The sequence below is a fragment of the Coenobita brevimanus genome, chromosome 92 (assembly GCF_032717465.1).
Source record: "Coenobita brevimanus isolate Jiangsu-jjx chromosome 92, ASM3271746v2, whole genome shotgun sequence".
Classification (NCBI taxonomy): domain Eukaryota; kingdom Metazoa; phylum Arthropoda; class Malacostraca; order Decapoda; family Coenobitidae; genus Coenobita; species Coenobita brevimanus.
The window spans coordinates 30,665,676-30,682,625 of record NC_137045.1 but is presented as its reverse complement, the minus strand read 5'-3'; the positions used below and the strand labels follow the sequence as shown (position 1 = coordinate 30,682,625).

Genomic DNA, 16,950 nt, shown 5'->3' with positions numbered 1-16,950 from the left:
TGGTCTGACGATCACTACCCCGCCCGCACAGTAGTTCGGTTTCCCTGAACGCCTGGGGTTGGGGCACTTGCGGGGAATAGGGGCTCAGGGCCGGGATGCCCCGATGACCCTCTTGCCCGGGGTCACTAACCTCACCGGTGTGTCCTCCCGGGCTGGTGGTGGGGTGGCGGCTCGGTGGTGGTGTGGGGGGTGGTGAGGTGGGAGGTCCTGCGGCGGGCACGGCGGGCATTTTACAGAGTCCTTTGTTTTTCGAATAAAAAAATCATACCATATATATATATATATATATATATATATATATATTTGTGTGTGTGTGTGTGTATTGCCGCTTATAGTGGTGCTACTATATTATTACCAAATTCTGTTTTCAACTTGTGGTATGTGCCTTCTGGTCACTTAGGGAAAAATTCGATGGAGTTCAAAGGGCAGACTGTGGAAAATATAGGACCCGGTAGTTCTCCATTTCCATCCTATATTACAGAGAGTGGTTTTCACGGAATGGTCACTTTGGGGGATCTACAGATTTCTACAGATTTTTAGGGCGTCCCAGCTTCAGATTTTTCAAATTTCTTGTTGGCAACACTGAGAACATGTTGCCTCACCACACCATCCTGTAAACAAACACCATGACTGCCACCAGCAGTATGGAGAACTCTAACAGTACGATAGAGAAACGCACAAGTGGTCGTCACCACTACAAAGTTGCATTTTTCCTGTTGCAAGGTAACGCAACGTTAAAATAGCTTTCATTTCTGTCGTGAGAGCCTTGTTTCTTGCCGCTGGTCTGGTTAGGGTCTCCCGCACCAAATCTGCCACAAAAATTATGCCTGCACGGTCCAAATGCTATCTTTTTACCAGTTCTGCATCACTTAGCTCATTAAGCACATCTTTCCTGCCACGAGAATGTCTTGGTTGACGGTGGCGAATTTGTTGTTGTGGTGCGGCGGCCATGTTTACCATTATAATTGATTCATCAGCCGCGTCATAAGCACTATACGAATTCGGGGGATGTCTTTAGCTATGACTCAGGTAAGGTCGAACATAAGGAATTATGGCACGTTCCTATGAATTTAGGGCAGACTTACTCCTTATGACGTAGTCTCAGTGTTGTGTAAGTACGGGCCCAGGAAAGCATCAGAGGCCAAGGTCATAGGACAAGGCCAACTCAAACAGTTTTCATATAATTTGAACCAAACTTGATGGGAAGGGTGAAGAATCAGTGAAGAATGAAGGGACTTGATTTTGAGGGTTATCAGTCCATGGTGTGGGTCACAGAGCAGGGCCAAATCTCATCCCGAGCACCTCCGAATGAACAAAACAATTAGCTTCCATCTGACACGTACTTGTTGGGTGAGTTGAGGGTCACCCAGGAGCTTGAATGTTTTTAAGAATAAGTTAAAGGCTAAAATAGGATGAATAGGTAAACTTGAGTACCTTTTACCCGATATGAACTAGAGCTTCAGAGCTTTCTGGAAAAATTCAGGTTAAAACAGGGACATTGATATTCGACTATGAGAACAGTCAGTCAAAGGTTAAAGTCATAGTGAAAGGCCAAAAGGTCAAGAACACTGGCCAAAGTCAACTCAGTTTTGATCTGTTTTATATCACAGATCGCGGAAGAGTTAAGGGTTAGGCAAGAATGAAATAGAACAATAAGAGCGATATTTCAAAGGTCAAGGTCAGAATATAAAGCTAAATGCTGGGCCCTTAGATCAGTAGGTATGTGTTGGTGTTGCATTCTGATATATGTTTATGAAGTGAACCGGTATACATGTCGGCAGCTGTTAAGGATTAATACTAGAAGATGAAGCTCATATTGGTCTACCTACCGGTACCTATTCATCTCTCTGTCTCTCTCTGTATGTATATATATATATATATATATATATATATATATATATATATATAGATGTAGGAGGAGGCCGAACATATATATATATATATATATATATATATATATATATATATATATGTATATATATATATATATATATATATATATATATATATATGTATATATATATATATATATATATATATATATATATATATGTAGGAGGAGGCCGTAGCATGGGCCGAACAGGGTAGTACTCCCGAGGGGAATGGGAATGCTGGTGATAGGGAGAGCTGGAGCTCCTGTTTCACTAGCTATCTAACCATCCCCCTTTGCTGACCTTTTCAGTGTGACAGTAACATGGAGAGTAGACCAGCATACTCTCCCAAACATTTCCTCTAACTATCTATGCACTACACCACATGCACTTTACATTTACACAACGTAACCCACTACGTTACAGGGGTTGGCGCCAGCAAGGGCATGTGGCCAGAAAACTTTGCCCCTGCTACCTAGTGGCGGACTTCTGGGGGGAGGCGTGGCGGGGGTTCCGCCAGCATAGATCGTGGGTCCAGGGCGAGATGGGGCTCGGGCCTGTGCTAGAGGGTACAGGGCATTGCGGTTCCCAGGCTGCCGCTTCCATCCAATAGAGAGGGGTCCGAACCTGGGAGTAGCGCCCCAGGAAGCTGCCCTATCAGTGGGTGTATAATGGCGGGATAGTTGCAGTGCCAAGACGCGCTTGGAGGGTGTCCCTGCAGCTGTCCTGGCAGGGTGCCCCGAGGCCGCTACCACAGCCACTGGTAAGCTGGTGGGCTAGGGGTCTCAGATCCATTGCCTGGACCTGGGACTGTGCAGTGAGTGGGACCTGTGCTATGTCTGTCCCCCTTTATTAATACTGAAGATGACAAAACAAAATAAGTTTCAAAGCAAGCCTGAGGACAGTAAATCACCCATGGGGATGAGGGTGGGTTCAAGGAATGTGGGAAGTTTGAGAGGAAGAGCAGGGGAAGTCGTTGAGGCATTCAGTAGGTGGGTGGATGTGGCGTGTTTGCAGGAAGTCCGGTACAGGGGGGGGTCAGCTAGAAAGATTGTTGGGAAGGACTGTTGCTATAAGTTATTTTGGCAGGGGGGGACAGACGGATATGGAGGTGTTGGTGTGATGGTTGAAGAGAAATGGGTGGAATATGTTATGAATGTTTTGAGGGTAAGCGATAGGATATTGGTATGTGAAAAATTCTGTTGGGAAGAAAGATAGCTGCGATTATATCGGCATATGCTCCACAGGCAGGATTGGACGAATCAGAGAAAGATTTTGGGATGATTTAATACGTGTAGTGGGTGGTATGTGGGATGATGAGATAGTGATTTTGGGAGGGGACTTAAATGGTCATGTAGGTGAAGCAGCACAAGGTTATGAAGGAGTGCATGGGGAATGTGCATATGGTCTAAGGAATGCAGAAGGGAAAAGGATACTCGAGTTTCGGGAGGCAACGGACATGATTGTGTGCAACACATATTTTAGGAAAAGAGACAGTAGGTTAATTACGTATGAATCTGGGGGAAATAGCAGTCAGATAGATTATTTTCTGGTTAGGAGGGCCGATAGGAGGTTAGTGAGGGATGTTAAAGTTATAGGAAGTGAGAAGTGTGTGCAGCAGCACAAACTACTGATTTGTGATATGGTGCTTAAAGAACAAGTGATGAAAAAGAGGACTTATGTACTTAGGAGGATAATATGAAAGCTGAAAAACCAAGTAGTAAGGGATGCCTTCTATAGCGAGTTGAGGAGAGTGGTGGCTGAACAGGGAGCTGTAGACAGAGGCGTTAATGAACAGTACAGAGCCCTCAAGAACAATTTCTTGAGAGTTACTGATGTAACATGCGGCTGGACAAGAGGACCACCAAGACATAAAGTAACTTGGTGGTGGGATGAGGGTGTAGAAGCTGCAATTAAGGAGAAAAGAAGGCTTTTCCGGGAATGGAAGAAGGGTGGTAGCAAAGAGGAATATTTGGCTGCTAAGCGTAGGGCTAGAAGAGAGGTATACAGGGCAAAGTCTGAGTCACAGAGACAATTACTTGATAACCTAAATCATGGGGAAAGGAAAAATATATTTAGGGTGGCAGGTCAGGTGAAGAGGGATAATCGGGATATCATAGATGAGCAGTGTGTGAAGAATGATGAAGGAAGGATAGTGGTGAACAGTGAGGATATTGAAGATGCATGGAGAGAGCATTATAACCGGTTGTTGAATGAGGAGTTTGACTGGGACAGGGAAGGTTTGGAGCCAGCAGATCCAGTGTCTGGCCCTTGGCCTTTGATTGATACTGCTACTGTGAGTGAGGCAATAGGCAGGATGAGGGTGGGGAAGGCAGCAGGTGTGTCTGGGTTGACTGCCAAAATGTTGAAGGCCTCAGGCGATATAGGGGTGAGTTTAGTCACCGACCTTATAAATAGGATTATTTATGAGTATGTTGTCCCAGATGATTGGCTGAAGAGTGTAATTATAAATGTGTATAAAGGGAAGGGTCATGGCCTGGAAAGAGGAAATTATAGAGGTATAAAACTTTTAGATCAGATAATGAAGGTAATGGAGAGTTTTAAAAGGTATGATTAGAGAAAGAGTGAATATTGATGAGATGCAGTTTGGGTTTATGCCAGGTAGGGGGACCACTGATGCCATATTCATTGTTCAACAGCTTCAGGAAAAATATATTGGTAGGAGAAGGGATCTTTATTTTGTTTTTGTTGATTTGGAAAAGGCCTTTGACGGAGTCCCTAGAGAGGTGGTGAAGTGGGCAATAGAAAGCTTGGCTTGGAGGAGTGGCTGGTTAGGGTGGTTATGGCCATGTATGTGGGTGCTCACACCCAGGTGAGAGTGAATGGAGATTTGAGTGATGAGTTTTCCGTGAATGTTGGTGTGCATCAGGGGTCAGTCTTGAGTCCCATGTTGTTTATCATGGTACTTGATGCCCTTTCACGTGACTTTAGAAACGGACTCCCGTGGGAGTTGTTGTATGCTGATGATTTGGTGTTGATTGCAGAGAATGAAAGGGAGGCGGAGGAAAGGTTTAGGAAGTGGAGAGATGGTATGGGGCAAAAGGGTTTAAGGGTAAATGCAGATAAAACAAAAGTGATGATATGTAGGGTTGGTGGCGGTACTGTCAAAGACGAGAGAGAGTGGCCATGTGCAGTTTGCCACAAGGGCGTGGGAAGTAATTCCATCTTGTGCGGTGTGTGATAAATGGGTGCATAAGAGATGTAGTGGTATCAGAGGTAGACTGCGAGATAATGCTGATTTTATGTGTACGGCGTGCCGGGGTGAGCAGGTGGAGATTGTCAGGCGTGAAAGGATTGAACTTGCTGGTGAATCTCTTGAGTGTGTGGAAGAGTTTTGTTATTTGGGAGACATGTTGTGTGCTGGAGGTGGGGCTGCAGCTAGCTCTGTGGCTAGGGTGAGAAGTGGTTGGAAGAAGTTCAGGGAGCTCTTGCCTCTCCTGACATTGAGAGGGCTCTCCCTATGTGCTAAGGGGTCTTTGTATGCAGCATGTGTTAGGAGTGTAATGCTGTATGGCAGTGAGACCTGGGCAGTGAAGGAGGAAGATATTCGCCGGCTCAGACGTACAGAAATGACAATGATTAGGTGGATGTGCAGTGCGTCCCTGTGTCCAAGGTCTGGAGGGGCTGGGTTTACAATGGAAGAGTTGAGAGGTAGGATGGGACTGGAGTGTATTGGTGTTGTGATGAGGAGAGGCAGATTGAGGTGGTTTGGACATGTGGAGAGGATGGGGGATGATAATTGGGTGAGGAAGGTCAGAAGTGTTAATATTGAGGGTGGGGTTTTGAGGGGTAGACCGAGAAAGACATGGGACGAGGTCATTAAGTGTGACCTTAGGGTTAAGGGACTGAACAGGGAGGCTGCAATGGATCGTGCAGCGTGGAGAGCCGCCATTAGGTGACCAAGGCCGACACATGCAAGTATGTTGGAGCCTTTAAAAACGAAACGAAACGAAACGAAATGATCCCGCACAGCAGACAGGAGAATCTCTTGCAGATGTGCGAAGTCACGTCTTAGACGGTGCAGATCATGGGACCCCCTATAGATGTATAGGTCTCCACCGAATTTACTAAATAAGGTAGCACAAAAATTACATCTTACTAGAAACCATGTGGCACAGAGGTGAGATTATTTGCCACAATCTCACCACCCATGCATGAAGTCTACTGTTAATGATTTCACAGACGTTCATGGTGGATCAGCGTCTACTGAATGTCCAACCGCACTGCTTTCTCTGCCTTCAGGCAGGATGCCACCGAAAGTGAATAGGCATTGTCTTGGCAGATCAGAGACCTGAATATTAAACAAACTGAAATCCACAGTGTTAAAACCTCGCAGAAAATGACAACTTTAAGACCTTAATGTCTGACTTTGTAAACATAAATTGGGATATTGTAGATCTGAGGTGATCCACAGACACGAAGAAAAATAAATTCAGCTCCAAGACAGCAACGAGTTTTACTGAAGAGGAAGGCAAAATGAAAGAGATACTGGTGTAGGACTTCTAATTAAATCATGCAGAGAGCATTGTTGAATTCAGCATTGTATCTGACAGAGTATATCTGACTATAATTAGACTAAGCAAAATATACACCCGGAAAATAATACAAGTATATCCACTGATTTCTCAAAGCTCAGATGATGAAATACAAACATTCTATGATGGTATCTCCCAGGTCATAGAAGAAAAAAAAGACTAGATATACTATACATACTTATGGGAGACTTCAATGCAAAAGTTGTCAAATCGAAAAATGGAGGAGCACATATGGGAAAATTCAGAGTGGGAGAAAGGAATGACAGAGGTGAAATGGTGGTAAATTTTGCTGAAATGTATAACATGAGAATAATGAACACATCCTTACACAAAAGAACAGGGAGAAAATGAACTTGGAAATGTCCAGATTGAGAAACAAAGCATTAAATCAACTTCATTATAGCTGATAAGAATAACACGATCATAAATGTCGCAATCATCAGCGAAGTACGGGATGTGACTATGGAATGGTGGGTTTCACAGCCAGATTGAGTTTCGGAAGAGAAAGAAAGATGTTGTTTAAAAATAAAATGGTATCCCCCAGTAAAAATAAGCGAAAAGAGAGCAGCCTTACCAGTTAAAAATAACGAACAGATTTCAGTCTGTAAGTTACGCTGAGTGTGACATAGATGAGTTGAATGGTAGAAAAACAAAAGTGCTAAGGAAATCATCGGAGATAGTAGGGAAAGCAAATGTAACCTAGGCCAACAAGTATTAAAAAAAAAGAAAAATGGAGTTCATGAAGAGAAGAAACGAGATGGAAGTAAAAACAAAGATGAAATTGAAAGAGGGAAATTAAACAAGTTTATCAACAAAAGACAGAGAGATGAGCAAAAAAGATGAGAAACATGGATCTTGTCAAAGAAACCATTAGAAAGGGAAAGAGTCTGAAACACGTCCGAAGTAACATGGCACTAGGAAAGCACCAAATTACATAACTGAAAGATAAAAACAAAGAAGTCATTAAATGCGGAGATATGATGGTGAAGAGAGTTGAAGAATTTTACAAAGAACTGTATGCATCAAAGACAATAGTGCCAATAGCTAACTTTTCAGTAGACATAAGTGAAATATCTGAGGTAACACCGGACGAAGTAAACATTTCTTTGAAAGGTTTGAAAAGAGGAAAAAACTCAGAAAATGGAGCACTAGCAGACTTACTATCGGATACAGGAGTAGAAGTACTTTACAATCTCGCCCATTTATTTTCTCAGTGTATAAAGAAGAAGAAAATTTTCAAAACATTGTGTAATGCATTTTTTTGTTTTTGTTTTACAAGGAAAGCGACACAAAATGTCTTAGTAGCAGCTTAATACTTGTTATTTACAAACACTTTACTAAAGTCCTTACGCACTGAGTCACAACAAATTTGGATGAAAACCAGCCTCGTTAACAAGCAGGATTACGAAGCCAGTATTCGTGTTATGCTGAGTGTTTTTAGGTCGACTTCTCGTCCTAAAAGCACTAGCGACTGAGCGGGGTCCTCTTTCCGGACCGGAAGTAAAGCACCCACAAAGGAACAGGACATAAAAACCAGGCAGTATACCTTAACACATCTATTTCCTTAATTCTACACCGTTACAATACAACACAGAGTAATATTTGATATACAGGAGACAGGGACACAGAGTTAGCCTTTGACACCACAATGCACAGTCACACTTAACACACGGTATAATGCACGTACACTGTCATGAACTATATGTATTGATACCCGTATTTCATCTTTAGGGAGAATATATATTTAGTTGGAAGCAAGGGGAATAAACAAGATTAAGAGTCCGTGGGGGAAATGCTACTATAAATAAGACAGGGTGTGGATCGCGATACTTGATGTAGTCACTTAGTCGCGGCGGCACTTACACACAGACTTTTGACTCGCCTGCGCACCCTAGTCTCCGTTCACAGTTACTGAAAGTTCTGTTACTTGGAGACTCACACAATTACTATAAGTTCTCTTACTGAGGGTTTAAATTATTCTCTGTTCTGCCAGGTATCAAGTTTTTATAGACTAATAATAACTGTCACTGGCTTTACACTGGTCTTCACTCGGTCACTGTTCACTGTTACTTTCCCCTGGTTTGTTCTCGGTACAAGGGGCGTCACTATGTTACCTGTGTTTCCTGTGTGGAGTTCACTCTGTCGTATGGGCGAGAGGAGAGGGCCCTAGGGGGGCCCTGCCTGCAGGAGGCAATACACTACCCGCAGAGGAGTCACTGCCGGGGTCCTGGTCGTCGGTGAGGTGCAGGGAGGCCCTCCTGTCTGGGGGCCTCGACCTGAGAGGTGGCCCTCGGGACTGGGGCCAAACAGCTGGAGGAGGCGGGCCTGTCATTTCTGGCTCCATGGGGTGAGGGAGCCTGGGTTGCCCTCGTCTGGAGTCTGCTGGTCGGGCCTGGGGGTCCTGGGACTGCGGTCGCCTATTGGGAGAGGCACCGACAGGGTTGGGCTGCGGCACCGTCTCCGTCTGGTGTCTGGCAGGAACAGAAATTTCCCCGGCGTGGGAGGTAGGTCCAGTTTCGGGCCTTGCCACCACTCTGGCGACACCTCCGGGGCAACACTCCTGGATGGTGACAAAGTGCTCCCACAGGGGGAAGAGGCAGGAGAAGGATTCACGGAGTCCGTGTCCTCTCCGGTACGTAGAGAGGGATGCACAGAGGCAACTCTCTCTCCGGTGTATACTAAGGCCATGGCTAAGGGTCCCCTTACCCTGGTGCACACTTCTGGCCATAGCCTTGGGCCTCCTGCCCTTGAAGTGGCTAAGGGTCCCCTTATCCTGGTACACACTTCTGGCTGTAGCCTTGGGCTTCCTGCCCTTGGAGTGGCTAAGGGTCCCCTTACCCTGGTGCACACTTCTGGCCATAGCCTTGGGCTTCCTACCCTTGGAGTGGCTAAGGGTCCCCTTACCCTGGTGCACACTTCTGGCCATAGCCTTGGGCCTCCTGCCCTTGGGCCTCCTGCCCTTGAGGTGGTAACAATAGCCGTCGACATGGTGTTACCTGGGACTGAAGCTTGTTCAGTCCTACCCCAGTTCTGGCGATGGTTGTCCCGCCCGCAAGGTCGTTGGCTTTTTCCGGTCACCTGGTGTTGGGGTAGTTGCGGGGAAAAGGGACTCAGGACAGTAGTGTCCCGGTGACCCTCTTGACCTGGGTCACTGGCCCCACCGTTGTGTCCTCCTGGGGTGGTGGTGTGGTAGCAGCCCGGTGGTGGGGTGGGGGGTGGCGGGGTGGGTGGTCCGGCAGAAGGCATTTTAATTCGACTACTGATCGTCTGCAGAGAGAATTTTTAAAAAATGTAAAATATAATAAACCACTGTGTATTGGTTTGTTGCTTACGAAAGGCTTTCTCAAGAGAGGCAAGTCCTCCTCTGGAATTACTGAGCCCCCCCTTGGGCAGAGACTTGTCAACACTTCCAACCTCTCATGGTGGTCGCTGGGTCACTGAACACAATAGGTTAATACTGGGTCATTCTCAGGTAGTGTGGAGTTGCCAGGTATCACCGACCAAATATTTAGCTCACTTTGACAAGAGAGGTAGCGACCCAATCGGGCATAGTCAATGTCGCCTAATGAGTGACCAACTGGGCATAGTCGCGGTTTACGGGTTAAAGAGAAAAATATATTGGTGGAATTCACATTTTTGTGACTGCATCCATCTTTGTTAACATAAGGTGGAATATTGCTAAATTTGAGCAAATATTATAAAAGCCAATGTGGCACTAAATGAGGAGCCATTTGGGAGCCGAAAGAGCCGGCTCTCTTGACTAACCTGAGTTAAATGAGCCAGCTCCCTTAAAAGAGCCGAAATTCCCACGACTACTGGCAACTCCGACTCACAGAATAATACCAGAAATACTGAGAACCTTGTAAGGGGGACAGGCTCTCATTTGACTGAAGTAGATGTGGATGAGGGAGATGAACAACAACAGCAAAATATGGCCTTAAATCTTTTCCAACATCTACCTAGACTTCGCCTTATGCAGACCCATCTACCTGGCCTTTTTTGGTCAGGTTTTTGTGGCTTATCAGGCTTTGGTGATTCGTTGCTTACTATACCCAAGGATCGTGGATCAAAGTCAAAAGTTTTGTCGGTAAGATCGGCTAATCCTATGAGGATATCCATTGTTCGTGGAGTTTTGTCATCATATTCCACATCATCTGGCAGAGAGATTATCTTAAAATCCACCATAAGGGTGTAATGGCCGAAAGACACGGGCACGTTTTTGGCCCAATGCGACACAAATCGGACTGAATCTTCCATATAGAAAGGAAAAACAAGCTTCGTAAGTGGATTTATATCTTCCAATTCCAAATCCAGATCTTTTGCGATATTCACAGGAAGGTAGCTAAAGGGGGCTCCTGTGTCGATAACTGCTTCTCCACAAAATATCTTGTCTTTTTTGCCATCAATCTTGATGTTTTCCCAGCAATACTATAATCGGTCTTCTTTTGGCCGTATTTTCTTTGGTACTTTCCTCAGAGTTAACATTGGTGATAGGGAAGACATGTTTAATTGTGCATGACATGCTCTCAGGAAGTCCATGCCAAGTAAGGCTGATTCAGTCTCAATAGTCCATTTTACTCTTACAGTCATTGTTATGCTGAGTGTTTTTAGGCCGACTCCTCGTACTAAAGACACTAGCTACTGAACGGGGTCCTTTTTCCGGACCGGAAGTAATGCACTAACAAGGGAACAGGACATAAAAACTAGGCAGTCCACCTTTAACACATCTATTACCTTAATTACAACACCTTAACAATATCACATAGGATGGTATTATAAACAGAGGATACAGACATACAGAGTTACGTTAATGTAATATGGGATATTCACACACTCCTTAATTATGCTTTATAATAGGTTAAGAGTCCGTAAGTGGATGGGATTCACTTGTATCAAAGTCCAAAAGGTCTTAGCGTGTCGGGGCAATGGAGATGTCTGGGCTTGATGAGCCGAGGAGGGATTATTACTATAAGTTAGCAAGGGAGGTAGAGCACTAGAGTTCACTGTTTAGGCTCGGCGCGGCAACTCTCGCCCGTGCGTACACTGACAATGGGGGGGGACTACTCTAGATTGGACTTTGGGATAGCACTGTTCGGATGAAGCCAGAACTTATAGTCTTGGTTAGGGGAAGGTATTTACGGACACTTTTTGGTGTATTCCCGCTGGTTCACTCTGTCGCTGGATCAGTACAGGGAAGGGGAAGTCACTATTCTTGCCCGAGTTTCTGGGGCGATATCACTTTGTCACTGTAAGGTGTAGGTCCCCACTCTGGTTACGGTGCAGGGAGACCCTCTTGCCTGGGGTCTCGACCTGTTGTAGGTCCTCCTCTGGTCACGGTGCAGGGAGACCCTCTTGCCTGGGGTCTTGACCTGTTATAGGCCCTCCTCTGGTCACTGTGAAGGGAGGCCTGTCTGTGTTGGCCCTAGGGACTGGGGCCAAACAGGTGTAGCAGACGGGCCTGACGTCGTAGGGTCTGCGGCAAGGGGAGGTCGGCGTTGACGGGTTTCCGGGCTCGCCTAGGGGTCCGAGGACTGCGGAAGTCTACCGGGGAACGCGCCGTCAGGTGTGGGCTGCGGTCTCGTCTCCCGCTGGTACCTGGGGAAGACAAGAATTTCCCGGGGGTAGGAGGTAGGTCCCGACTGGGACCAGGCCTCTGTTCAGGTGACACTTTAGGGGTAACTCCCCCGGGTGGTGTCCGGCTACTCCTGCAGGAGTTAGCTGGCTCTAGAGGACACACGGAGGCCGTGGTCTGTTTTACACTTATGGAGGGTAGCACAGAGGCGACTCTCTCTCTTGTCTTTATAATTGCCGTGGCACCAGGTTGATCGGTACTGGGACCCACTTGTGGCGGTGTGTGAGGGTCTCTTACCCTTAGAGTGGCTAGGGGCGTGAGCCCCGTACAATCCACTATTGGGCCTCCTGCCCTATTTGTTATAGAGGGCTCTCTTCCCTCGTCAAAGGACCTCCTGTCCTGATAGTGGCAGAGGGTATTACGCCCTCGTGGCTCACTGTGGCAGAGGAGACAAGCCCCTCGTGGCTCACGTGGGTTACTGCGGCAGAGGAAGGGACTTCCTCGTGGCTCGCGGTGGCAGTAGGTGGAAACACCCCGTGGCTCACCTAGGGACCTCCTGTCCCGTTGGGGTGAAGTTGTGGTCGTCACCACAAGACTACGAGGGACTGACGTATCAGTCCCACCCCACTGCTGTCGAGGGTTAACCCGCCGTATAACTTGTTGCGGGTCTGGGCTCACCTGGTGTTGAGGTAGTTGCGGGGAGAAGGGGCCCAGGTCAGAGGTGGTCGGATGACCCTCTTGTCCCGGGTCACTAATCTGACCGTTATCTCCTCCTCGGGTGGTGGGGTTGTGGTGGCCCGGTGGTGGTGTGGGGGGTGGCGGGGCGGAAGGTCCGGTCGCGGGCATTTTACCACCGTCGTTCGTGAAAAAGTCACGACCCCGTGACTGCAGGTGGTAGGTGATGGTGTTTGGTGTCATGTTGACTGGGGTGAGGTGATGCAGGAGGTTGGTCCAGTGGTTGGTCATTCTGGTTTTTTCGTGGGCTGGGTTGATGAACAGCCTGATGGAGGATGGGTGGTTTGTGCGGCGTAGACGGCGAAGAAGCTGGTGCGTCTGTCGGATTCTGATGGGCGGCTGGCCGTGAGATAGCCACTGGACGCGGGTGATTTTCATGCTGGTGGTTGCTGCTTGGTGGGGCGGCTGTAGCTGAATGCTGGCTAGGGTTGGCGGGTTGGTGCTTATCTGGGGGATGGGTCGGTGGTTAGGGATTTGACTTTGGGGAATTGGGACTTGGGGTTTTTCCATCGTGCTTGGTGGAGAGGGAGAGTGATGGGGGAGGTGTTTGGGGTAGGGGGTCTTTGTGGTGGGGTATGGTTGGTTGGCTGGTTACCGGGGGGTGGTGTTGGTGTATATCTGGGTGGTGGGCGTGAAAGGCGGCCTGATCTAGTAGTGGTGGTGGTAAGGGTGGGTGTGGGTGGTGAGGGTGGCTGAGCACGTGGTGTTGGTGAGGGTGTACGGGTGGTGGGAGGTGAGGGGGCCGGCCTGGTTGTGTGGCGGGTATAGTGAGCATGGTCGCTGGGTAGGGCGGGTGCTTTTGCTTGGGTGGTTCTGGGCGGGGTGCGGGCGCAGGGGGGTGAAGGTGGAGGAGTCGGGGTTGAGGAGGCCGTGGTGTGGGGTGATGGAGAGGTAGGGGATGGAGGAGGTGTGGTGTGAGGGGGTGAAAGGTGCGTGACGGGGGGGGGGAGGGTGGTGTGGGCGTTGTTGAGCTTGTGGTGGTGGTGGGTGGTGGTGGTGGTGTAGGCGGCGGCTGAGGTGTGTCAGGATCTGGGGTGGTGGGGGGTGGTGTGATGGTAGGTGAGGTGCTGGGTGGGGGTGGTGGTGAGGGCGGCGGTTGAGTCGGGTCAAGGTCTGGGGTGGTGGGGGGTAGTGAGGTGGTAGGTGAGGTACTGGGTGGGGGTGAGAAATAGTAGGCGTGGTAATTTCCGGAAGTGTCGTCATGGCCAGGTGGTCGGGTAGGGGTGCTGGGCGTGTGGTTATTGTTGGGTGGGTAGAAGGGTCGCACGTGGCGGTTGCGATACGTGCGCTGCTGGCCGTGTTGATTGATGATGACTTGATACGGGTTGGGGACTTGAGTTATGGTGAAGGGTCCGATGAATCGTGGTGCCATTTTGTTAGGAGTAGGTAGTTGGGCGACGACGACGGATTGTCCTGTTTTGTAGGGGTTGGTGTGGATGGTATCGGGTGTCAGGTCTTGTTGTGCTTGTAGGTGGTGGAGGCGTCGTTTGAGATGGTGGAGAGGGGTTCAGTGGGGGAGGGTGGGGAGGGTGGCTGGAGGTGGTGGCGGAGCGGGAGGAGGAGCGGGGTTTCCCGAATACTCGCTCGTGTGGTGTTATGCCGTCTTCTCGCGGGCATGTGTTCAAGCCCCATTGAACTATTTTGACGTGGGCAGGCCAGTCTTCATTTCCTGTTTGTGTGATGCGAGTGCGGACTTGATTTAGGAGGGAGCGATGGCTTCTTTCACAAATGCTGTTGCCTTGTGGCCAGTAGGGGGATGAGTGGGAGATGTGGAATCCGAATATTTTAGCTAATTCCTGCCAGACTTTTCCGGTGAATTCTGGTGCATTGTCGGAATGCAATGCCTGGGGAATGCCAAAATATGGGAACACGTGGCGAGTCAAAGCATCAGCGACAGATACTGCACTGTGATCTTTAGCAGGACAAGCTATGATGAATTTTGAGTAGACGTCGACGAAGGTGATAATATATTTATATCCTGCCTTGGGGGTGAGTGGTCCGACGACATCAAGGGATAGCAGTTGCCAAGGTTTAGTGGCCATAAGTTTTCCGGATGGGCCTGGTGTGCGGGTGATATCTTTTCCTAGCGCACAGGCTCGGCAGGATTGCACGATGGTTTTGGCGATGGTGGTGGGGTTCGGTGTCCAGTATATGTCGTTGAACACTTGGGTGAGTTTCTTGGTGCCCAAGTGGATTCCGTTGTTGGCATGGAGGTGGAGCATGGTGTCATGGGCGGCTGTGGGGCTTAGGACTATGTGGCCGTTAGGGTCAAACAAGTGTTCGCCATGCAGGTGGAGCTTGCTGAAAATATGAGGCGGAATCCAGGTAGGGCGTTGGTTGTCTTGCCACATCTTAATCAGGTCGGGTTCTGGTGTGATGGCATTAATGGGTAGTCTTGATAGGGCGTCGGCGTTCGTGTGGAGCTTGCCTGGACAGTACGATATTTCAAAATCGTATTCTTCTAAGGTTTCGCGCCACCTAGTGAGCTGGGAGTTCGTGGTGTTGGACTGGTGCAACCATTGTAGGGACTGGTGGTCCGTGATGATGATCACATGGGTGCCTGAGATGTATGAGTGGAAGTACTCCAGTGACCATATTATCCCTAGGCATTCACGTTTGGTGGCCGCGTAATTTTTTTCCGCCGAGTTGAGGGTGCGGCTGGCACAGGCGATGATGTGTTCGCGGCCGTCCTGTACTTGTGCAAGGACTGCCCCTATTGCGTGGAGGGAGACGTCCGTGTACAGGCGGAATGGTAGGTTGTAGTCCGGAAAGGCGACAACTGGGGCGGAGGTGAGTTTGGCTTTGAGAGTGGTGAATGCGATGTGTCGGGGTTCAGTCCAGGCGAAAGGTTCTCCCTTCTTTGTCAGATCGTGCAAGGGTTTTGCGATGTTCGCGAAGCCTTTCACGAACCGCCGATAATAGGATGTTAGTCCTAGGAAGGCCCTGGTTTCGTGCACGTCGCGGGGTGGTGGAATGTTGGCGATTGCACGCAGCTTGTCGGGGTCGGGGGAGATGCCTTCTGCGTTGATCAGGTGTCCGAGAAAGGAGACTGATCTTTCAGCTAACACACATTTGCTGGGTTTTAGCTTCAATCCGGCCTGTCGTATGCGGTGGAAAACCTGTTTGAGGCGGTGGAGATGGTCGGCCCAGGTATGGCTGAAGACAATTACGTCATCCAGGTAGGCTAAACAGGTTTCCCAGGTGAGTCCGCTCAGCACTGATTCCATTAGGCGGGAGAAGGTCGCAGGGGCGTTGCAGAGTCCAAAGGGGAGGACGTTGAATTCGTAGTGCTTCCCGTTTGATGTAGAGAAAGCGGTTTTGTGCTTGTCGTCGTGGTGAACTGGAACCTGCCAATAGCCTGATTGGAGGTCTAAGGTAGAGAACCAGGTGCATCCATGTAGTGAATCTAGGGAGTCGTCGATCCTGGGTAGTGGCGTAGCGTCTTTGATGGTAACGTCATTTAATTTTCGGTAATCGACGCAGAACCGCATGGTTCCGTCTTTTTTCCGCACGAGTACTACAGGTGATGACCATGGGCTGGTGGAGTTTGATATGACACCGGCATCTAGCATTTCTTGAACCTGCCGGTCTTCTTCAGCCTGTTGTTTAGGATTTTTTCTGCGAGATGGTTGGCGAATGGGAGGTCCTGTAGTGTGAATTTCGTGGCTGAGGTAGGTGGTATGGCCGAGATCAGTGGGCCGACGGAGAATAAGTCCTGGAAGTCCAGGAGTAGTTGGTGGAGGCTGTTTGACTGGGCAGGGGAGAGATGTGGTGGTATGTTGGGGAGGGTGGGGTGATTGGGGGGTGGTGTTGGGCATGGTTCTGCCTCTTCTGTGTCGCCGATTATGAGGCCTCGGGGCAAGGTTAAAGGTGTTGTGGCGAGATTAGCAATACGTATCTGGTGGGCGTTGGGAGGGAGGAAAGTGGGGGAGACTAGGCAGGATGATAAGGGCCCGTTGGGGATGGATGGTGAAAAAAGGACTGATGTACTTGAGGGTCTGGTGAGCGTCACCCATGCTTTGTGGTGGGGTGGAATGGTAATGGTGGAGGCAATAGTGGCAGGGAATGAGGGGTTTTGTGATGGCAAGGGTGGAGTGGGGGGTGGTGGTGGGAGGGAAGTTACTGAGGTCCTTGGGGAGTGTAAGCTTGGGTTACAGGAACAGGTGGGCTGGAGGTGGAGCGTGTGGTGGTGTGTTGTGTGGGTGGGAGGTGTGGG

General features: G+C 48.7%; 1 pseudogene; it reads left to right on the top strand.

Moving 5' to 3' along the window:
• Positions 1-626: 626 nt before the first annotated feature.
• LOC145412183 (uncharacterized) overlaps positions 627-16,950 on the top strand; it is a 29,877-nt pseudogene continuing 13,553 nt past the window's right edge.